The sequence below is a fragment of the Acartia tonsa genome, chromosome 12 (genome assembly GCF_053477335.1).
Source record: "Acartia tonsa isolate MP-2025a chromosome 12, ASM5347733v1, whole genome shotgun sequence".
Lineage (NCBI taxonomy): Eukaryota > Metazoa > Arthropoda > Copepoda > Calanoida > Acartiidae > Acartia > Acartia tonsa.
In genome coordinates this window covers 168839-193406 of record NC_137271.1, presented here as the reverse complement: position 1 = coordinate 193406, position 24568 = coordinate 168839, and the positions used below count along the sequence as shown (strand labels likewise).

At 31.8% G+C, this 24568-nt stretch overlaps 1 long non-coding RNA gene across 1 annotated transcript; it reads left to right on the top strand.

The window, feature by feature from the left end:
- The first annotated feature begins 17855 nt into the window (after nucleotides 1-17855).
- Nucleotides 17856-23470, top strand: LOC145333028 (uncharacterized). The gene is made up of 3 exons (XR_013884413.1): nucleotides 17856-17923; nucleotides 20438-20503; nucleotides 23290-23470. It is a non-coding gene; the product is annotated as an uncharacterized LOC145333028 (long non-coding RNA).
- The last annotated feature ends 1098 nt before the right edge of the window (nucleotides 23471-24568 follow it).

Genomic DNA, 24568 nt, shown 5'->3' with positions numbered 1-24568 from the left:
GCTGTTTTAAGGGTTGGCAGCTTAATAATACAGACCAATTCAATAAGTGAGTTTATATGTTATGATGTTTAACTTCAAAATGGTGTAATTATAGTTATATTTAGCCTAGAAAAATGATAAACATACCTATAGAAGCGTTAAATAATTATCTTTTTAATAATATAAATATTTTTTAGAAACAAGAACAAGAACAATGCATAACAGTGTAAAATATAAATTGATATTTTTTTTCCAAAATTCAATTCCTTCTGTTGATGTTATAAATAATATATCAAAAGTCAAATTTAGGTGGATGTTATATGAATATATAAAGCTTCTTTACAGCAAAAAAAAATAAGAAAAAAAATATCAGTTATGGAGCAACAACAAAAGTGGGTTTATCACAAAACCTCGATTTTTTAGTCAACTATTCTATAAACAACCAAGTCATTACCTGTACATTATAAAGCAATACCAGGCAATTAAAATAAGGTATTAAGCACTTTCCAACTCCAAAAAATGATTCTTCTAGAGCAAAAACTAGTTTAGCATTTTTGGTTACTCAAATTTGAAATTTGATTTGTAGCAAGAGAAAAATATTAAAAAAACATACTTTTATATTAGGCTTTTTCTCTCCCCTTTAACTACAGAGCTTAAGTATTATATAATGGATTATTATTAAATGGATTTCATACCAGATTATCATGTACTTTAATAAAGTGAAACTTGTAGCTGGCTAAAAGAACAAACGCTCTTATCCACCCACTTTACCCCATCCCTCCCCTCCTACTGGAAGAACAAACTATCAAATAAATGATATTCAAGTTGTGAACCATCCAATGAAAATTCAATAAAAGTACCCAAAGTTATTCGAACAAACAATAATAAGACTTTGGGGACTAGTGTAAAAAACAGCCCAATGTCCCCTACCTCCCTGTGTATAAAATTGTGGCAAGCTGGCTTTTGTTCCTTTTTCAATGCACCTTTAAAAATGGATTTTAACAATTTTCTACCTTATAAGTTAAAATTTTTGCCGCTAAATGTCTCTTACTTTTTAGAAAACTTTATTTTTTAGGGGTTTTTAATATATGTATGGTTGTTTAAAAATGCAAGAAGTAAATCTTATTTAAATTTGTTTCCCTTTTAATTGTTTTTTTTTCAATATTTTGAAATATTTTGATTTTAATAAATACAAAATTTAAACTATAGAGACAATTCAATCAAATCTAGTCAAGAGTTATGTCAAGCTAAGATAGAGTTAAAAAAATGAAAATCTTCATCCTACTTCCAATTAGGAAGCAAAGGATGAGAAGATTCCAAGTACTCTTATTATGCTAAAACATGGAAATATATCCCTAAACTCAATAATATTTGTTGAGGAATATTGGTGAAATAATTTTGAATGACCTTTCTTGTATAAGCAATATTAATAAAATATGAAACTTGGTTTTGTCTCATTCTCTATCTTTTTCTTAAATTCAAAAAAGTCTATCAAAAAATTTACATCATCTAAGGGTGAACATTAAATATCTCTGTCTATTTTTCTCTTTATTTCTTCCCCCATCCCCCCTCCCTCACTTTTCTGTCTATTTCCTTCTCTCTCTCCTTCTCTTTTGTACGGTCATTTATACAATAGAGATAACCTAGAGACAGCACAAGGGAATTTTGTTTAAATTATGTATCAGCTATAAATTGTTGAATATCCTAGGTTAAAGCTTTCCTTGGGTGAAATATTTGAAGAAAATATTTCTTCCATCATATAATGTGAAGCATATGACACAACATGTAATAAGATTAGATTAGATTAGATTAATTATTCTTGGGTGTACATACATAGAAAAAAAACAACAAAATAATAAATGAATTAAATGAATATTATATACATTTATATATACAGTCAAATTTTATTGATATGGTTAATTTATAAAAAAAAATTTTCTTCCCAAATGGCAGTTTCCTAAAAACTAGGAAGTATGCAGTAATGTGTATTCACACATTGTTTTCATACAGGCCATATAGATAAGACAAAAAAAATAGAAAAAAGATAATAAGCAATAAATAAAATCATATTGGAGAGGAAAGAATGATATTAGGAAGGATTGATAAGGGCATACAAGTCTCACACCATTATTGCAATAATAGAAATTTTAAAAAAACATTTCAACAAATAGATTTTGATTGATTTATCAGATTTCAAACAACATTGAAAAGAAATATAATTTTATCTACATTCTTGACATAATGGGTTGTTACACACTAAAGTTAAGCTTGATAACAAAGATTCTTTTAGATTTTTTATAAATTTTTTTCTTGATTGATTGTGGGTTAATAAATCATTATTACAATGGTTATTCCATAATTCTTGAAAATGATACTTAGGAAATCTTTCAATAGATTTAAACTTTGGTTTTTTAACATCAAACATATTAGAGTTTCTAAGATTTCTGGTATGTAATTGATTACGGCGAAGCCATGTACCTTGAAAGGAACTTGGTAGCTTACTGTTTATAAAATCATACATAAATAATAATTTCAAATAATTAGCTGATTCATGTAAAGGAAGGACATTCATTTTTTAAAATAAAGGCATTGTGTGTGAGATGTGTTTCTTACTAAAAACAATTCGTATTGCCTTTTTATGCAATTTAATTAATGGTTCCATAGTAGATTTAAGACCACAACTCCAGGCAGGTAAACAGTAAAGTAAATGACTATTTATAAGTGAGTGAAAAAGCATTTTTTTGCAATCTAAATTCAGTATATGTTTAGCTCTATTTATAAGAAATAAGGAACTAGAAATCTTTTTACGTAAATGTTCTACATGAAATTTAAAATTTAAAGAAGGATCTATAAATACACCTAGGAATTTAATTGCAGGAATATTGCTACTTGAATTGACATAATTTAAGATTTTTATTTTCTCAGGATCAAACTCATTTTCATTGTTAAAGTTTAGCTTAATATTAAGAGCATTCCAATCAATAGTATTTTCATTTTTATTAAATATCATGATTTTAGTTTTATCAGGATTTAAGCTCATTTGATTACTCCTAAACCAATCGGATATCTGTAAAGTTTTTACCAGAAATTAAAAAATTACTGTCATCAGCAAATAATAGGGTAAATAAATCAGTACAGTTTTTAAGATCATTTATGTAGATTAAAAATAGAATTGGTCCTAAAATAGAGCCCTGTGGGACACCTCTATCTATGTTCAGCTTTGTTGAGTCAGTATTGTTTACATGTACAAATTGCTGTCTATTACTTAAATAATTTTTAAACCATTCAAGTTCAACGCCATTAATGCCAATTTTTGACAACTTTTTAATTAAAATAGAGTGTGGAATTGTATCAAAACATTTTGCAAGATCACAGAAGACTCCAATTACAGTTTTATTATTGTTTTTTGCTTCAGCTATATAATTTAAGAGGTGTATCACAGGGTGTATTGTAGACTTTTTTGATTGAAATCCATACTGATGTTCAAAAATGATATTATTTCTAATCAAATAGCACGACAGTTGTTGATAAATGACTTTTTCTAAAACTTTTGAGAAAATAGCTAATAAACTTATTGGCCTATAATTTGATGGATCAGCTTTTTCATTAGAATTATTCCCTTTTAACTTAAAAATAGGTATAACTTTTGCAATTTTTAATTCAGAAGGTATTTTTCCAGTTAAAATAGCTTGGTTAATGACATGAGAGAGAGGAAGGGCAATGACAGAAATTATTTTCTTTAAAAAAGAATTTGACAGGCCAAAAATGTCCATGCTTTGTTTATTTCCCATTTTTTTAACAATATCTGTGACTATATTTGGGTTTATTGTATGCATTTTAAAACTGGAATTATAATTAGGTATATAGCTACACGGATCAATATTAGAAGGATTTATTTTAGATGATATCTTGCTTGCTACAGAAGTGAAGTGTTCATTCAATTTCTCAGAAATTTCTGCATTATCTAAATATACAGCATGACCCTCAAAAAAGTATTTTTAAGCATCTGCAGCCCTAATTTCTCAATGAATTATAAAAAAATGCATATGTCCTTGTTCTCCATAGTATTCCACATAAGTAGATATAAAAATATTTTTTTTACCTCCATTAACACCGGAGATTTTTAGAGCTAAAGTTTTGAAAAAGTGACTGAGGAAAAAGTAACTTTTAACATGAAACGACTTTTTTAGCAAAATTAAGGTAGAAATCCTTTTATTTTTGTTACTAGCAGAAACTTTATACAAAAATGAAATAAAAAATTTAGTTTTTGAGTAACAAGCATTTTTTTACACATATTTTTTGAGTCTTTTTAGTTCAATGATATTTTGAAAAACTTACTTATTAGGCAAAATTTTTTAAGATTAAAAAACCAAATAAATCTTTATGAATATAGCAGGAAAATTGTTTTTGTTTCACAATCCTAACTTTAATAACAAAAAAGTTATGAAGAAAATAAAATCAAAACATAATGATTTTTTTGTCTAAAAAGCTTAATTCACCCCCTATTAAATTATTGAGATGTCAGAAAAGTAGGCGGAGCAACTGTCATAATTAATCCTTTTCTCAAATAAGGGTTAATAAATAACCTAAAATTTGCAAATTATCAATTCATTCAGTAGTATTTTTTGCCATTAAAAATTTATATTTTTTGGTGGAATAAAAAAGAAATAATTAGTTAACTTGTTTTTCTTTGTGTCTCATTATTCAGTTGCCAGAAAAACATAATATAACCATCCAAAAAATAAGAGAAACAAAAAAAAATTCTTTTTCTCAGTCACTTTTTCAAAACTTAAGCTCTAAAAATCTCCGGTGTTAATGGAGGTAAAAAAAATATTTTTATATCTACTTATGTGGAATACTATGGAGAACAAGGACATATGCATTTTTTTTAATTTATTGAGAAATAAGGGCTGCAGATGCTTAAAAATACTTTTTTGAGGGTCATGCTGTATAGCATCATTAAACTTCAGTTCATTGATACATGTTGCTTTATCTTTTATTTTTCGGATTGCATCTCTAATAATATCCCAAGTTTTCCTCAAGTCAGATTTACATTTTTGTAGCTCATTACAATAATACAATTTTTTAGCTGTTTTTATTGCACGATTATAGACATTTCTATATCTATTATATATCCTAATATTATCAGCAGTTGGTTCATTAATACTTAATGTTGACAATTCAAATTTTTTATCTCTACATCTCATTAAACCATCAGTCATAAATTTTTCAATTTTATGTATGTTCTTATTAATTCTAATCTTTTGTAAAGGAAAAGAAAGTTCATAAAATTCATTAAAAAGCTCATAAAATTTATTAAAGCAATGTTGAGGTTCTAAACTGTTAGTTACATTTTCCCAATTAACATTTCTTAATAGATTGATAAACCCAGTAATTTTTTCTTCATTAATATTTCTTGTAAAAATACAAGATTCTTTACTTGCTTTATATGAATAAGGTGTTATTGTGAAAATTGGGAAATGATCAGATATATCATTTAATAAAATTCCTGAATGAAAACTATTATCTTTTGCGTTAGTAAAAATTTGGTCAATACATGTTGCTGATGTCCTAGAAATTCTTGTTGGTCTCGTTATCAAAGATAAAAAACCATTTGCAATGCAATTTTCAAGGAAATCATTTGTTTTTTCATGACAATGATACTTTAAAATGTCAAAATTAGAATCTGTGAAAATGTAAGAGGCACATTTAAAAGACATTAATTTACTTTGTAGGTTAGAAAAATTATCAATAAAAAAATCCATTTGTTGAGATTCAGTAAATCCCATTATAGAAGTATTAGGCCGGTAGACATTACTCAAAATAAATTTTTCTTTGTTATATTCAAGTTGAATTGTGAGTGACTCAAATAAGCCTTCTTCAAATGTTGACAATTCATTTAATATTTTGAATTTTAGATTTTTATGAATATAATAAGCTATCCCGCCGCACCCTTTATTCTTTGTACACTTATAGATAAAGATATAATAATCTATTTTAAATATATCTTGGTCATAAATAGTCCAGACTTCTTGCAAAGATATTACATCTATTGTAACTTTATTTTCTTTTAAATGATCTATATATTCTTTAAGCTGAATAAATTTACTATTAAGACTCTGAATGTTCCAAGAAAGAAATTTTAATGTTTGAAATTGCTTACATTTTTTAATAAATTGTTTGTTATTAAAACATGAACATGACAGATCAATTTCATAATACGGATTTTCATAATTATTACCATTTAATGTAGAATCTTTATATCTAGATAAGAAATCATATTCAATGTTATTTAAAATCTGACAGATGCTACCCACTCTATCGAAAATTATAATTACAACACAGTGTGTGACTCATATTAAGAAGGTATAATGAAGGGGAAAATAGGTTATATATAATGAATGAAACAAACGGAAATTGGGTATTATTAGTTAACATAAACAGATCTCATAACAAGGGTATAAAATTATATTTACATGAAGCAATTTTTAGTTGCGTAGCTACTCTATAATTTAAATATTATAAAATATAATGTAAGAAGATAAAACTTAGTCAAAAATCAAAGTATTACATATGATAGGATTTTTGCATGACAGCATAGCGGCGTTTGGTTAAATCCGCAGCAATACAATAGCTCTTTGTGCCTTTTTCACTATCATTTTTCCGAACCTTGGCAAAATTTTTGTTGGCAAGAATAAGATTTCGAAGGTTGCGGTTTTTGAAACGCACAAAAATAGGTGGGCACATATAGTTACCACTCTTTGGGATGGGCAATATATGTGCTGTCTCAATGTAATCTGATGGTTGTTCAACGCTGAACCCAATGGAATCTTTCTTTTTGATCAACACAGGCTCAAGCACTTCATGCACAGCAGCCATACAAAGCTTAGCATGGTCATATTCAGAGATATTTTTGGCTTGCGCCTCTGGAACAAATAGACCATTTATACGCACACAGTAATTCCTTGATGCCTGCTCTCTAGCATCCACTCCTTCTCTGACAGTCTCAAGTCCTTCCTTTAAAGGAAGTGTATGCTTATCATTAATTTCTGCTTTAAATGCAGATAGCTCGCTTTTTAAAGCATCTAAATCTGCCTTTTTAGGCCTGGACTCAAGATCATCATTCAGCTTCTTAATCTCCTCTTTCAAATCAGTATTTGCGTCCTGCAAATCACTCATGGCTTTAGAAAGAGAAACCAATTCTTTTTCATTTGCAGTAATACGGGCAGACAGACTCTCAATTACTTCTAATTTAGATAATCTTTCCCTGATATCCCGAATATCTTCTGTTACTGTAGTTTCTACACTTAAGTTGTTAAACTTTGACATTTTGTTAATTTGATCCCTTGTATAGGAAATGAATTACAAATGCATGTGTTTATAGGATGAGAACTAAACACTAACTGAGATAAGTTAGTTATAAATAATTATATTTCTTAAAATAAAGTTAGCTTTCTAAAAATTGTATCATTGCAAAATTTAGTTGCAAATAATGTTGCCTATAGGGCTGTATTTCATATACAACAAAAAGTGAACAAAGGTTTCTTTTTAAGAAAAAAATGGGGTCAGATTGACCATCTATGTCTAATGTTTATTCCCACATAAAATATTAAATTATAACAATGTACAGTAGAGTGGATCAATTTTGGACATTGAATTTGTAATCAACACCTACAGTTTAAACGTCATATAAGAAACCTAAATATAAAAAATTGATTTTGTCCTTGAGGGGAAATGGGGGAAAGGTGTTTCATTGCATTAAAAATTTTAGAAGTTTATTCTGAAGGTGCAACTTTTTTTCTTTCAATGTATTGCTGTATGCATTTTTTTGAATTTGTCTTGTTGATTAATATAAGAATATCAAATTGGTTTTAAAAAATATTCATCCAAGCATGAAAAATCTTAAATTAAATGTAAAATCTCTTGGTTTTTAAATTTATTTATGGATTTTTCTTGCTAGGATCAATAGTTTTAAAAACAGATTTTTTATTCTTATTCTACTCTTCAAGACAAAATTGGGAAGGGGCATAAAGCTATACTTTGAAAGAAAAATAATTGCCCCCCCCCCAAAAAAAAAAAAAAAATTCTCCCCACAAGTGTCTTTTTAAAAGTTTACATGCATCAGCGAGCCTCCCCATTATCCAAAATATTTTCTTTTCATTTTTTGGTCTCTTATATGATGTTCAGACAGAAAGTGTATGTAGCACATTTAAAATTAGAAAATCATTGAAAATCAAGCCACTCTAATGTACAGCATTTATTTCTTCAATTCCACAGTACAAAAGTATTCCTGTATTTAAATTTAACATATCATATAGGAAAAAATATTCTTGTATTTAAAATTAAAAATCATGTTGGAATTTTTTTTACAATTTTTAAATTTTTTAATAATGTACAGCAAATTATTTCCTTTTTATCTCATGTTTTAAAATTTATAAGATAGTTAGAATAAATTACAGAAATAATGAAAGTTTTAAAGAAGAGAGCGTCATGGGTGGGGGTCGAGGGGGGTTTCCCCCCTCAGGAGAGGGGGGGTTGAGGGGGGTCTCCCCCCTCAGAAAAAGCTTGGGCTTAAATCTTCAACAAATAAAGAAAACAAAATTATTTTAAAAATTTCTTTTTTATGTTAAATATTATTATTTTTGTGGCACTTGATTTTGAATGACAAAAAATGTTGAAATAAATATTACCTACTGTATGAAATGTTAAATTAGAAATCAATAATGATGTTGGAAAATTTATTCTCATTTTATACTCTGAAAAAAAGGAATTGACAAAAAATAATAATTTTTATTCCAAACTTTTAAAACAGCATGCCTATTTCTTATTGGTTGACACTCGAATTAAAATAAAATAATGAATATTATTTCAAGACCAGAAATAAATTTGAAATAAATAATTTTCTTTCCCCTATATTTTTTATTCCAAAATGCCAAGAATTAATTTTGAAATAAAATAATTTTCTTTCCAATATTTTTATTCCTTTTTCTTATTGGACGTCATTTTGTGTCCAATGAGAGACTAGTGTTTAAATATTTTAAAGCTTATTACAGCATTTATTTTATGATATGATAATAGCAACATTCTCACATTAAATGTGATAAATATAATTCTGTTAAAATTGTCTGGATGGTAAAATTTTGGAAATCGACCATAAACACCAAAGATATGGATAAAAGTTGTCGCGGAAGAGCTTGTCAGAAGTGCAACTACCTGGAGGTCAACACCATCAGATCTTCAGCAAAGTCTTCCAACCTACTCCTCACAGAGGACACATGTATCAGCTTATGAATTTTTATCTTAACTGACCAGCCAATGCCGGCAGGACTGGTCCAAATCCTTCTACTCAAGGCCGGAATAGAACCCAACCCTGGCCCTGGAAAAATCTACATCTGTCCAGTGTGCCACGTCAAGCTAAAGACTAATGCTAAAGCTGTCCAATGTAGCAGATGTACTGAATGGGTACATTTTCACAAACTGAACAACTGCAGCAACTTAAAATCAACCAAAGACTATGACAAATCGACCTATGTTTGTAGATCCTGCTTTAATGATCCTTTAACTTACCCACCACCTTCAAATTCATCCTCTCAACCCCATCAACCTCATCAACCCCATCAACCCCATCAACCCCAACAACCTCAACAATCATCGTCATCCAATCAAAACTACAACATAGACTACAAACTTAATATACTACAATGGAACTGCAATGGAATCAAAACTAAAACACAGGAACTAATCTCATTCGTTAATCAACATCAAATAAAGGTTATAGCATTGCAAGAAACAAAACTGAACAACAACTCAACACCCCCAGACATACCTAACTTTACACTGGTCCGTAAAGATAGAACAAAAGACAAAGGAGGTGGTATAGCCATCTTTGTCCATAAATCTATACTCTTTGCACAAGCACCAAATTTACCTGATGACGGCCATTCTGAAATCAATGGAGTGGAAATTGGCAACATCAAAATAAGGAATATTTATATTCCTCCCGTCACCAGCTGTGGACAAGGTTTTGTTTCAGATTTACAACCTCTTTTATCTGAACCAGACTCTATCATCCTTGGAGACTTCAATGCTCACAATCCTTTGTGGCATTCAAGTATCCAGGACCCTAGAGGAGATAAAATTGCTGATGATATTGGAGACTCTAATTTTGGAGTTCTTAATGAAGATCTACCAACTCGAATCCCTACTAATGGTCAACCTACTTCTCCAGATATATCACTTGCCTCAACATCTTTACTACCTCACATTGAATGGGAAACCAAAACTACTCTCAGCTCTGATCACTTACCTATCATCATCACTGTAAATACCAACATCCAGACAACAAAAAGTGATTTCAGAAAATATGTCAACTTTAAAAAAACTGATTGGGACAAGTTTCTTAACATCACTGAAAACAGGTTTAACAGACTTCCAGAACCTGAAAATGTCCATAAAGCTGAGAAAAAGTTCCGCCAAATTATAAACCAGGCCTCCAAGAAAACTATACCTGGAGGCCGCATCAAAGATATTGTTCCTGAGATTCCAACATCAACTACTAACAAAATGAAAGAAAGAGATGAACTTAGATCCACTAATCCTGATTCTCCAGATATTCAAAATTTAAATAGAGAGATCCTCCAAGAAATTAATCAACATCGAAAATCAAAATGGAGAGAGAAAATCAGTGAGATCACAAGTGGCTGTTCTTCCAAGCTATTCAAGCTGATTAAAAACCTTAATGGCAAGAATTCCAGTAGCAATAACCAAGCCATTAAATTTAAAGGTCGCTACTTAACATCCCCACTTGAAATAGCTAATGGTTTCAACAAACAATATTCTTCAGTTGTTCGACACCAGAGTTCTAAAACATCCAGGAAAATAACAAAGAATATTAAAAAGAATAGCCTCGAAAATCCCATTTCTTTCACTGCCAAACAGACTTCAGAAGCTATTAAAGCTTGTAAAGCCTCCAAAGCTGCTGGACCAGATAATATCTCGAACCTGCACCTAAAACACCTTGGACCTAAAGGATTAGAATATCTTACAAAGATATTTAATCTCTCAATGGCAACAAGCATCATACCTGATATTTGGAAAACTTTGGTCATTATCCCTCTTTTAAAACCCAACAAAGATCCTCAAGAATCCAACTCCTACAGACCTGTATCCTTACTTTGTCCTGCAATAAAAATCCTGGAGCCCCTCATTCTACCCACCCTCACTGAAACCTTGGACATTCCTTTTTTCCAACATGGATTCCGCAAGAACCACTCTACAGTGTCTGCCTTAAACGACTTCAATGACCAAGTTGCCAACGGTTTCAATAAACACAGACCTCCAGATAGAACAGTTTTGCTACAGATTGATCTTAGCAAAGCTTTTGATATGGTATCCCACGATAAGCTTCTTCAAGACCTGGGACAATCTGCACTTCCTGAATATCTAAAAAGATGGTTCTGCTGTTATTTAAAAGGGCAACAATCTAAAGTTAACTTCAGGAATGTAACATCAAAATGCAGAAATATAAGAGCTGGAGTACCCCAAGGCGCTGTAACATCACCTATTTTATTTAATTTCTATCTCTGGAACCTGCCTAAACCTCAAAATGATGTTCAAATAATACAGTATGCTGATAATATCTCTATCTATGCTACTGGCTTGGACATAGATGCTCTTACCAAATCAATCAACAACTATGTTCCCAGAGTCACTGAATTTCTCAATGAGCGAGAGCTAGTAGTATCACCTGAAAAATCCACAGTGACACTTTTCACTCCTGATACCAAAGAGTTCAAAATCTAAAAAAACTAGTTTTAATCTTATGATTGTTCATTTCTATATTCATAGAAAACTGGATATAATACGATCTAGACATAGTTTTTTCGTATTCATGAGAACCGGTTCCTATCCACCGGATTCAAATGAATACGAGAAACTTTATTATCAAACTGTAAGTAATCATGATCAATTTTATTGTTTGTTTGTGAGTATACCATGTTATGTATATATATTTTTAGTAGCAAAGCTACTCTATAATTTGAAATGTACGTCTGTCCGTATGTCTTAGTTTGGGGGAAACGTGATTTTCTCGGCTCCTATGAAAGATAAAAGACTGAAATTTTTTGACAACATTCCCATTATTAAGGAGCCCAATTAACTATAAAACATCAATGGAGATAGGACCCCTTTTTAGCAGGTTTTAGGCTATTTTTGTGTTTTTCCCATTTTTCTCCATATTTTTAGTGTTTATGGTCCAATTTCAAAAAATTTTCAGTTTTAGATATCAAAATAAAATTTCCTGTCATTTCAAGAAATCAACTATGACAGTCAGAATGCCTTTAAGCAGGTTTTAGGCTATTTTTGTATTTTTCACGTTTTTATTGGTTGGTTGGTTAGCCTCCAGAGGACGGTCACATGTATCTGCTAACGCACATGTATTAGCTTCATATATTTCATTGCAAATTTAATCAGGCCAGGTAGAACAATCGTCAAGTTTAAGAAAATCTGCTGCCAATCTTGGCTTTGTCCAAAGTGATAAAACATCTAAATTAGTCGGGTTGTCTGGGCAGTTAAACAGGTGTCTTGTGTCATATGGTGAGTTTTTACAGCTAGGGCATTTGTCATCAATATTTTCGTCAATTTTGTGTAAATAACTGTTTAGTCTGCGGCTGAAGCCAGATCTCAATTGAGAGAGTTGAGATCTGTCATGTCTAGAAAGAGTTTGTTCTTCTTTATTAATGTCCGGTGGTTTAATTCCAAGGACTCTGTTAGGAGGAAGATTTTCAAGAGCAGTTTTTACTTCAGATGTGTGTATGGCCTTGATTTTAGTCTTCCTGTTTTCTGCATTAATGGGAAGGTATTTTTTAATGCATTTTCTGTATTTCTGTATTGTCGGTTTCAGGTGATTTCTTGCTGGCAGTGGTCTGTGAATGTTTTTAAAACCTGGATGGTCGGGTTGATGGCAGGTCAGTAGATATTGTTTACATTTCATCAGGCAGTGTTCTTTAACTGGTAGAATCTTAGTTTCTTGATGAATGTGTTGTTCTGACGCCATTTTAAGATTGCAAGTGATGAGTTTTAGAGCTTGATTCTGGGATCTTTGTAGCTTTTTCCAGCTGTTTTCTGATATAACAGGACTCCATATAGGACAAGCATACTCCAACACACATCTAGCAATGGCCTTGTAGGTCATTGTCATGGTTTCCTTGTCCTGGCCCCAGTCGGAGCCACAGAGTGACTTCATGATGTTTATTTTTGTGTTGGCAGAGTTAGTGGAGTTTTGTATATGGGTGGAAAAAGTGTACATAGTATCATGTATGACACCTAAGAGTTTGGGGTGATGTTCTAGAGGGACAAGTATGTCATCAATAATAACTTGTGGATGGATTTTGAACTCTTTGGTATCAGGAGTGAAAAGTGTCACTGTGGATTTTTCAGGTGATACTACTAGCTCTCGCTCATTGAGAAATTCAGTGACTCTGGGAACATAGTTGTTGATTGATTTGGTAAGAGCATCTATGTCCAAGCCAGTAGCATAGATAGAGATATCATCAGCATACTGTATTATTTGAACATCATTTTGAGGTTTAGGCAGGTTCCGGAGATAGAAATTAAATAAAATAGGTGATGTTACAGCGCCTTGGGGTACTCCAGCTCTTATATTTCTGCATTTTGATGTTACATTCCTGAAGTTAACTTTAGATTGTCGCCCTTTTAAATAGCAGCAGAACCATCTTTTTAGAAATTCAGGAAGTGCAGATTGTCCCAGGTCTTGAAGAAGCTTATCGTGGGATACCATATCAAAAGCTTTGCTAAGATCAATCTGTAGCAAAACTGTTCTATCTGGAGGTCTGTGTTTATTGAAACCGTTGGCAACTTGGTCATTGAAGTCGTTTAAGGCAGACACTGTAGAGTGGTTCTTGCGGAATCCATGTTGGAAAAAAGGAATGTCCAAGGTTTCAGTGAGGGTGGGTAGAATGAGGCGCTCCTGGATTTTTATTGCAGGACAAAGTAAGGATACAGGTCTGTAGGAGTTGGATTCTTGAGGATCTTTGTTGGGTTTTAAAAGAGGGATAATGAACGAAGTTTTCCAAATATCAGGTATGATGCTTGTTGCCATTGAGAGATTAAATATCTTTGTAAGATATTCTAATCCTTTAGGTCCAAGGTGTTTTAGGTGCAGGTTCGAGATATTATCTGGTCCAGCAGCTTTGGAGGCTTTACAAGCTTTAATAGCTTCTGAAGTCTGTTTGGCAGTGAAAGAAATGGGATTTTTGAGGCTATTCTTTTTAATATTCTTTGTTATTTTCCTGGATGTTTTAGAACTCTGGTGTCGAACAACTGAAGAATATTGTTTGTTGAAACCATTAGCTATTTCAAGTGAGGATGTTAAGTAGCGACCTTTAGATTTAATGGCTTGATTAACGAATGAGATTAGTTCCTGTGTTTTAGTTTTGATTCCATTGCAGTTCCATTGTAGTATATTAAGTTTGTAGTCTATGTTGTAGTTTTGATTGGATGACGATGATTGTTGAGGTTGTTGGGGTTGATGGGGTTGATGAGGTTGATGGGGTTGAGAGGATGAATTTGAAGGTGGTGGGTAAGTTAAAGGATCATTAAAGCAGGATCTACAAACATAGGTCGATTTGTCATAGTCTTTGGTTGATTTTAAGTTGCTGCAGTTGTTCAGTTTGCGAAAATGTACCCATTCAGTACATCTGCTACATTGGACAGCTTTAGCATTAGTCTTTAGCTTGACGTGGCACACTGGACAGATGTAGATTTTTCCAGGGCCAGGGTTGGGTTCTATTCCGGCCTTGAGTAGAAGGATTTGGACCAGTCCTGCCGGCATTGGCTGGTCAGTTAAGATAAAAATTCATAAGCTGATACATGTGTCCTCTGTGAGGAGTAGGTTGGAAGACTTTGCTGAAGATCTGATGGTGTTGACCTCCAGGTAGTTGCACTTCTGACAAGCTCTTCCGCGACAACTTTTATCCATATCTTTGGTGTTTATGGTCCGATTTCCAAAATTTTAACGTTACATATACCTATCAAAATTAAATTTCCTGTCTTTTTAAGAAAACATCAATGGCGGTCAGGCTGCCTTTTTGCAGGTTTTTGGCTATTCTTATATTTTTCACATTTTTCCTCGTATCTTTGGTGTTTATGGTCCGATTTCAAAATTTCAAAATTTTTTAGTTAAAAATATCAAAATTAAATTTCCCGTTGTTTTGAGCATTCAGTAATCTTTAAATTCTTATACTTAATTTTTGTGCTTCGCTACTTATGGATGTTGTCATCCTTGTTTTTGTATGTGTCATAAAATCAAATATTTCATAAATAAATATTTCATGATCAAGAACAGATAGACGGACGAAACAATATGCATTGCATATGTTATAGAAATTTTCACTAAAAATTTCAGCTTTCTATCTTCAATAGCAGCTTAGAAGTTACATTTCACCAATGGCGTTACGGACTGACAAAGTAGCATCGTCACTTACAGACAAAGTGAGTTATAGAGTAGCTTCGCCGCTAAAAAAAACACAAGAAATTAGAAAACAATGTGCAACGCACTATGTTCCTGACAGTGACAAAAAATCAATTTTTACATTTTGGAAAATACACTTTTAAACAATTGTTTAGTAATATACACAAGTTTTTGGAAATAAAGCCGAAAGAATTAGCTCTTTACTATGAAAAATAAGAATTTGATGTGTAATTACACCAGAGGTTTGGAATTAAGTTCCTTTTCATCATAGTAAACAACTATTTTTTCGGTCAACTAAACTACATTTCAAATCAGTGTGGACCCTTTATTTTTAAAGCTTTTTTTTGATTATTATATATTTTTAGAATCAGTATATAATAATTTATAATAATTTAATAATAATTTAGCCTTTAAAAGAAGTCAAATCTCCATTTTTTGTTGTAATTGAAGGTAATTTTCTAGACATACCCGTTTCTTGTAAGATAAACAATTTTCTTGAAATGAAAATTTTACGTTTGGGTCCAGAACTAAAAATGGCAAAGGATGGCAATAAAATTCTCTCGTATGAGTAAATTAGAACTATGTACAATATCATAGAACCTTAGCCTAATCTTCCGAAATCTTGCGAAGTTTGCTTTTTTAAGCTCTTAAGTAACTAGGGTTAAAGGGACTGTGAACGAGAATTTTTCTCATCTTAATATCAAATCTTAACATTATCTCATTCATAATATCTCACAGATAGAGCAAAACGCGCTTTTGTTTGCTTAAAAAATGGCTTTTTCCGCCGATTTTTATAAGGTACAGGGAAAGGAAGAAATTTTCCGTATTATATAAAATGTGCATTAAATTGCCTTTTTCTCTAATTATAGCTAAAATTAAACTTTTTCACATAGTTCCTGATTTTTCCTAACCGTTAAGCTATCTGTAGCTGCAAATTATTAATTAAAATATGAACCAGGCACAGAGAAATTGATAAAAGAAATCAATTTTTTTTTGGAAAAGTCCAATGCGCCATTAAAATTACATAACATAATTGACCCCATGAATCTACTGTGTTTGAAACAGTAATTTTTTCTTAGGTTCGGAATACATTAAGGCTAGCGCTTACACTCTTCCCTTTTTTGATAGCTCCCCCTTCCTTATTTTGGTACATCAGCTGGACAGCTGACTTGTATAATACATAAATATTTTATGAAAAATACCTAAACAACACGCTTGAATATGAAAGTTTATTTAACGTTTACCATTAATTTAGTGACAAGTAAAAATAACAATTGGAAGTATAGAGTAATAAAATATTATACATTTTTAAAAATATTCTTTTCCTCAAAAATAGTTGAAAATTAAAACCATAGAAAAAAAATTGTCAACTCTCTCTGTTCTTAATTCGTTTTTACGCAACGCCGCATGTAGCCGTAGCTTTCTTTGCATTCTAATTATTAATATAAAATAGAAAGTGAAAGTAAGTTGAGTTTTTGTAACTGTCGGTAATCGGTATTCAGTGTAGAAATGAATAATCAGGAAAGAAGGGGACAATGGACTGTTTATTTCACTAATCCCCAATTATTTATTTCAACGTTTTCTTATTATTTGGATTAACAACTTTTGGGGATTTTATTGCACTTTGTAATGGCGCCAGTTTTTGCCATTCCCGAGGTTTTGATGGGCACATTAGGTAGGAAGGAGATGTTTTATTTTGATGATTCTGAATTACTTTTTTTAGGCAATTAAATTTAATATTTATCATATGAAGTTTTTGTTTTAACCCGTTTTTGACCAGATGAATTTTATTTGAACGCAGTTTTATACTTTTTTTTACTTTGATATGTTACCAGAGCAGATAATGGGTTAATTTGAGTGTTCAAACGTTTCAACCACTTAATCCAGAATCACTGGAGATGTACATCAATTTATCGGCGATTGTCTTATCCCTTTAGATCCATGAGAATTATTGGTTATTGCAACAAATCCTTATACTAAAGTAACAGGATGTCTTGTGTTTGTGTGTTTGTCTGTGTGTTTGTACCGAAGGATCTCGCTAACCGCTGAACCGATCGGGTTCTCCTTAACAGGGTAGCTTCTCATAAGTCCCAAGAGAAATGACAAAAAAATCGAAATTTTTTAAAGTTTAGGGGAGACTTCAACGTCAAATAAAGAGGTATCGTACTTAAAAATTAACTTTAACAAACAAAAACATTTAAAGTGCCACTAGAGGCCTCTAGGGGCGTAGCCGCTAGTAATATATATGTTAAAACAATAATAACCAGTTTTGAGTTATACACAAAAGTTCCCAATATTTGTGGGAAGATGATTTTCCTTCAGTGTTTTTCTGTCAGAAATTCTTTAAATAAAAATTTATCACAGAAAACCTAACTGAGTATTTAATTTTCAGATAAAATGAAGTTAGAAATAACTCAGATATTTTCAGCGTCACACTTGCTAGTTAAGCTTTAGGTAAGTTAATAATTTCATTTCATTTGTTCCAATTAAGAATGATATAAAATTAGCATATACCAGATTAGAAATCTTCATCTTTTAATCTAAAGTTAAACTACCGGCTATAGAAGCTTTCATAAACTGAAGAACTCAATCGGTTCAGTAGCTACCGTATATAATCTTAAGACAAAAAAATACTATTTTATATAATAATCTGTAGTTTCTTGTTTATTTTGTGTTAGATTTTGTATGGTATTTAAATTTATGTATTTACACAAAGTAAAGACAGTAATCTTGTTTTTAATTCTTAAAAGCATTATCTAGGTAGTGTTATGAAAACTTTAGTTTTACTTAAGACGAGTTATTGAAAGCGAAGCTTTTCTATAATAAGAGTCGGTCCGTACGTCCGTCCGTAACAGTTACCTCTTTTCGTTAATTTAAACAGGTTAGAATTGTCCTATCGATTCCAAACTTTGTATGGTGATTCCTATAACAGTTAGGTACGACTTAGAAAGCGGAGCAACTCTATAATCGTTACCAGAAAGTCCACACATCCATTCAAAACAAGCTTATTAAACGTCAGTATGACCTTAAACAGTAACATGTCAAATTTTGTAACAAATTTACTAACAATTTTGTAAAGACATATGCATTAATATTCAGTTCTGAGACTCTGCAAGTGTTATGTTCGTTTGTCCTTCCATTTCAGAGCTTCGCTATTATGGATGTTGTTATCCTTGTTAATAGATGGAGGGGGGGGGGGTGATACCATCCTTTTCTAACCCGTATTTAAGCTACTAGAGATTTGGTCATTTTCGTTCTCTCTCTCTCTCTCTGCCCCCCCCCCACACCCCCCCAATTAGGATTAAAAACATATTGAATTTGAATTGTTTATTTTTTGTTGAAAAAAAGGTTGAATGTATACCAACTCTTTGAATACACGATTGTTTTAATATCCTTTGGCAAATTGCTGGCAGCCAAGTCTCAGCACATATATTATAAGAACCCGATTTAAAAGATCTAAAATAAACAAGAAACTTTGGCTACAGTGGGGCTAGCTCAATTGTTCAACTTCTTTCAGTTTTAAAATTGAATAACGGAGCCCAATCAATTCAGGACATTACTGTGTCCGCATTCTGTCATTCGTATGTCCGTCCTTTCGTCCGTCTAAGTAAGTTAGTAAAAAATCTTTTCAATTGGGGGTTCTTTTTTTGGTTAGTTTTTTTTATTAAAGAGGACTATCCACGAACAAGAGTAAGTGATTCTAAGCATCTTCCAGCATCTTCCAGCATTGATCCTTAGCATTTTTTTAGTGAATATACTAGGTTCATGTTAATTATTTAGTTTATTGAATAAAAAATTAGGTTTTAGCATGGCTTTGTACAGGGTTTCGGATCCGGATCTGGATCCGGATCCGGATCCGCAAGGATCCGCATATTTTTGAGTCCAAGGATCCGTATCCGCATTTTTTTGCGGATCCGGATCCTTAGACTCCAAAAAATGCGGGGAAAATGGAAAAATCTACCTAAATTTATATAAAATCTCAGACATTCTCTTGATGAGAGCCAATCTTTAGGTTCAGACTTGAAAATTAAAAGTATTTTTGACTTTGAATTAAAGAATAAATTTTTTTTTAAAATTTGGTGATTTTATTTTTATTGTCAAAGATCCGGATCCAGTAGGATCCGGATCCGGATCCGCACTGACCAAATTTTGAGGATCCGGATCCGCATAAAATCAATGCAGATCCGAAACCCTGGTTTTGTATGAAAAAAACTTTGAAATGTTAAGCATAGTTTGGTGCAAATTCATCAAATGTTTTGATCAAACTGTTGTTTAAAAGCTCTGACACAAAAGTATATCATTTTGATTTAAAAAATATGTTTAGAAAAAGGGTTGGTAGCTTGTAATTTTTTAAACAGTTTAATTAATGTACCTTTTGCAATTTACAGCATTTGATCATCATCATCGCCATTTATCTCTTCTTTCCAGAGCATAGGCCACGCACAATGGTTCTCCATTTATCTTTGAATTGGGCCTCAGTAGAGGCTTCAAGCATTTGATGCTTTTATTTTATTTTGTCCTTTGAACTCAACAAAGTAGTTGATGATATTGTATCTAAAAATGCTTTACATTTTAAAGTTTTTTTCATATAAAACCATGGTGAAGCATAACTTTTTAGTCGATAAACCAAATATTTAATATAAACCTAGTATATTCAGTGATTCACTCAAAAAAATACTATGGATCAATGTTGGAAGGTGCTTAAAATTACTTGCTCATGTTCGTGGATTGTCCTCTTTGAGCTGATCTAAGAGGGCGATACATTTCTATATATTTTGAGGCATAATTTGTTGAAAAATCCTAAATAATTTTCCTTATACAAAGTGCCCCTAGCCAAAGAAGAAAATAAGTTGTATTTTTATTTCCTGTCAATGACAAATGGATTAAATCAAAAACACTCTAGGGAAAGTGGGGGGTCTGTATTGAAATTCATACTTAAACCGCCAATTAAAGTGTCTAATTATTTAGAACCGTGACTCCAAGATGCTTGTTTCCCCAGAAACTTTATTCCTGGCAGCGTTGTAACTCTTACAGGTATTTTTTTGATACAAAATTAAATATTGGTGATCTTTGAGTAACAACTTTAAAAAAAAAAATATTTAGTTATTATGCTGTTCAAAGCAACATTATAGTTCTGTGGTTAGCGAAAGGAAAAGCAAAAAAATTTAGCTACTATACTTGTTTAAGAATAAGAGGATGTCTGTCTTTTTGTCTAGCAAAGGTTCTCACTAACCGCTGAACCAATATGGTTCTTCTATACAGTGAAGCTTTTATATAATAGGTCCAGGGAGGTACACCTCTATTTTGGGAGAGGACACTTCCACCCTTATAAGATAAATCACTATTTATAGAAGGGAGAGGGGGGGGGGTAATGCAACCATCTCGTAATCAATGTGTAAATAACACTTAGAATTCGAATTTTGATCTGAAATTTTGCATGAGTAATCCTTGGTAGGTTTTTTTTCCTTAAATCGAACAAAAAGTTGGAAAAATAACGGCTAACGGCTGGCGGCTCAGCCGTTTAGCAATTTTTTTGGGCTATTTTCAAGGCAAATCCATCACAATACCTATATCCACATCATACTCTTTGCCGCTCCAAAACGTTGTTAAACAGTTGTAGCAGGTAGTTGCTGGTACTAGAAATCTAAAAAATGCTTTTTTTCTATCATTTCACATGATTTAAAGCAAAAATATGTAGCAAAAAGTTGATTCCTACGTAATTTATGACAGATTTGCCCTAAAAATAGCCCCCAAAAAATGGCTAAATGGCTGAGCCGCCAGCCGTTAGCTGTTATTTTTTCATCTTTTTGTTCAATTCAGGGAAAATAACCTACTAAGGATTACTCATGCAAAATTTCATATCGAAATTCGAATTCTAAGTGCCATTTACACTTTCATTACGAGATGGTTGCATTAACCCCCCCCCCCCTTAACAACCTCTCCCACCCAATTATTTTTGGAGAAAAAAAGTATGGCTTCAAAACGTTTAATCTCCGCTCGATTAGAACCGGATCTCAGCTTTATTGAATAATTATGTATAGCAACGTATTATATACAATTTTCCACGAATATCAAAATAAAAAGCAAAAGATTAATACCAGTTATTTTTAACTGAACAAAACCAACTAACTGGTTTAATCTTATGATTTTTATTTTGATATTCGTGGAAAATTGTATATAATCCGCGAAAACCTATATATAATTCTATACGATAAATGAAATGTGGACTTCTTCACCCTCCCTCAAATGCACCTATAGGCCTTTAGTCGACAAAGAAAAAATATTAAAAACAATATTTTTTAGTTCAAATGCATTTTTGGAACTACTCCTTATCCTAATCAAAAATTCTTTTTTTGCATTTACAAAAATTAAACACATTAGGTATTCCTTTTATATGTTACCTATATAAAGTTATAAACTTTGGAATTGGAATTAGAAAATAAACGAATTAGCGGGTTTCGTTGTATTATCACAGTAGCTTTTTTCCTATTTCCAGCCCTGAGGTGGGCTCTAGTCCTGCAGGCCTATTTCCTAACCTTGCGGGGTAATCATTAACATTCAGTTAACGTAACCTACTGTAAAATAACTTATCAAAAGCTGCAATATACGACGAAACCCGCTACTTCGTTTTCGTTTCATAATTCTAAACTTTAGTTTGACTTAAAAAAAACTTTACTAGGGAAATGAGTTATTTTTTTCTAATCGTGATTTTTCGTTGAAGAGTTGTGGTAACCCCCCCCCCCCCTCCTCAAAAAAAGTAATAAATCACTAAAAGAAAGCTTCATTATTCAGGAGAACCATATCGGTTAGCAAGATCCTTCAGTACACGGACTCGGACATTCAGCCTTTTTTTATGAAAATCAATCTTTGAATCAAATTATCGGCTATACTCTTAGATGGGCAATTAATTCGGAGAGGGAGGGGATACAACTTCTTTACATTTACAATTTTAGTTTTACAAAATTGAAAGTAAAAAATGTTGGGGGGGGGGGGGAGTTATTATTTCTCTTAAAACGTTACCCCAAAATAGTTATAAACTTTCATAAAACCTATGAGAAGCTACATTGTACAGAAGAACCATTTAGGTTCAGCGGATAAACGCAGACAGACACACATAAACAGACTGTAGTTGCACAGAAAGAATTTGAAATTATCTAAAGTGAAGTTTCATATAGGTCCTTAGATGGTTTCAGGCTATTTTTTATAAATAAGTCTTGGCATGGTTTGGGCTATTTCTCTGCCCTTCTATATCCCTTCGAATATAGAACCCCTGGATAATAGGGGCGCAGCCTCTAGTTTCAAGTAAAGTAAAAGTTCAAATAGCCTCAAGATAGTATTCCGTAGGGATATAGCACAGAAACTAGAAATATATATTTTTTCTTAAGAATTAAGTGAGAGGGATAGAGTTTGGCTTTAGGAAATAATTTACAGTCGTTCTATGCAGTAATTAGATACTTGTTTTGCAAAGTAGTGTGATGTATATGTGTCTGATTGGGTTTTAATTTTTGTTGTTGGTAAAAGCATTAGATAATTAACCCCCCACCCCCATATCACAACCAATAATCTCAACAAAACATTGATCTTACAGACAGACGGACTTTTGAATTGTAGAGTAACTAAAATAACAGGATTCTGTCATATATGTTAAATTTGACCCCCTACTTTCATGGGCGATTTTTATCGGAAAGAAGGAGATACCATACTTCAAATTACTTAAGACCTTTCCTTGACCTATTTTTTTTTATAGATTTATCAATAAGCGAGATCTTTATGTTAACACAGATATAGAAATATTCTTTATATTTTTTTTCATTTTGCAGGTGTTACTTTATGTTGAGATTCGAGAACTTCCAAAACCAAAACCTTCATAATAAATGAAATCAATGAACATTGTTTATTTTGTACTTTTTGTATTGTATTTTTAAAAATTTTGATTTAATAAAAACAACTGTAAATTCTGTGAATTCATTTGAATTTTAAGTATAAAACATTTTTAACAGATTACTTGTTTTTATGATATTTACAATGTTTAGCTTTTAATAGCGAGGCTACTTTATGATTAGAAATTTTCGTCTGTCTGCTATGTTAATTTGAAAACTAAAATTAGAGATTGAACTCAATTGCCGCAAGGAAAAAATAATTTTCTCAGCTGCTTTATAGATAGACGGCTGATTATTTTTTGTGAAGATTATAATATCAGCTATTACTATACAACGCACTTGGTCCGCCAGGTAGTCTGTATTGTGCTAGAAAACATGAACCTAAGACAGAGGTCAGATTTAAAAAAATTGCTGACATTAAAGGTCAATATAACTATTTACCATCTATACTCTACAAAGGTGGATGGCGAGGGTGACACTAAGAAACCAAACCAAAAGTTAAAGGAACTCCACAAAAGACAGAGTTACAGCACTGAACTTTGGCTTGGCGTGGTAGATATTAAAATGTGTAATGTGGAACTGTGAATATAATGTGGAACTACAGCTATTGGCAAAAACTGCCGTTTTCCGCCGAAATTTTTTTTCTTTACTCGCTAAATCACATAATAATCGGAGACAATCTTAGTTTTTTCCTATCAAAGATTTTCAACATATCAAAAAAATCTGAAGTGACGAGTGTAAATATAAGAAGATCCTCTTATAAATATTTCTTTTTTTCAATCCTTATTCTACTATATAAAGAAGAAAGTTTTTTTTTTCTGTAGTGAAGGATTTCTCTAGTCGCTGAACCAATTTTAGAGTGAAGCTTCTTATATGTCCAAGGGTAGTTTTATGCTTTTTTATTTTTAAAAAAAGTCGTTGTAAGGTTTTAAGCTATTTTACTGCACTTTCATATCCCTAGACACCAGGGACGCAGCCGCTAGTCCGTATGATAAAGTAACAGGATGTCTGTACCGATGGAGATCTCTCAACCGATCGGGTTCTTCTTTGCAGGGTAGCTTCTCATAGGTCCAAGAGGCGTAACAGCTAGATTTGAAAATTTTGATTTTCTCAAATGACTCAAATTATTTAATTTGGCTGAGGAAAGGCAAAATTAAATTTCGGCGGAAATTGGCTGTTTTCGGCAATAGATGCGGTTGTGATGGAAAGCAATTATGTA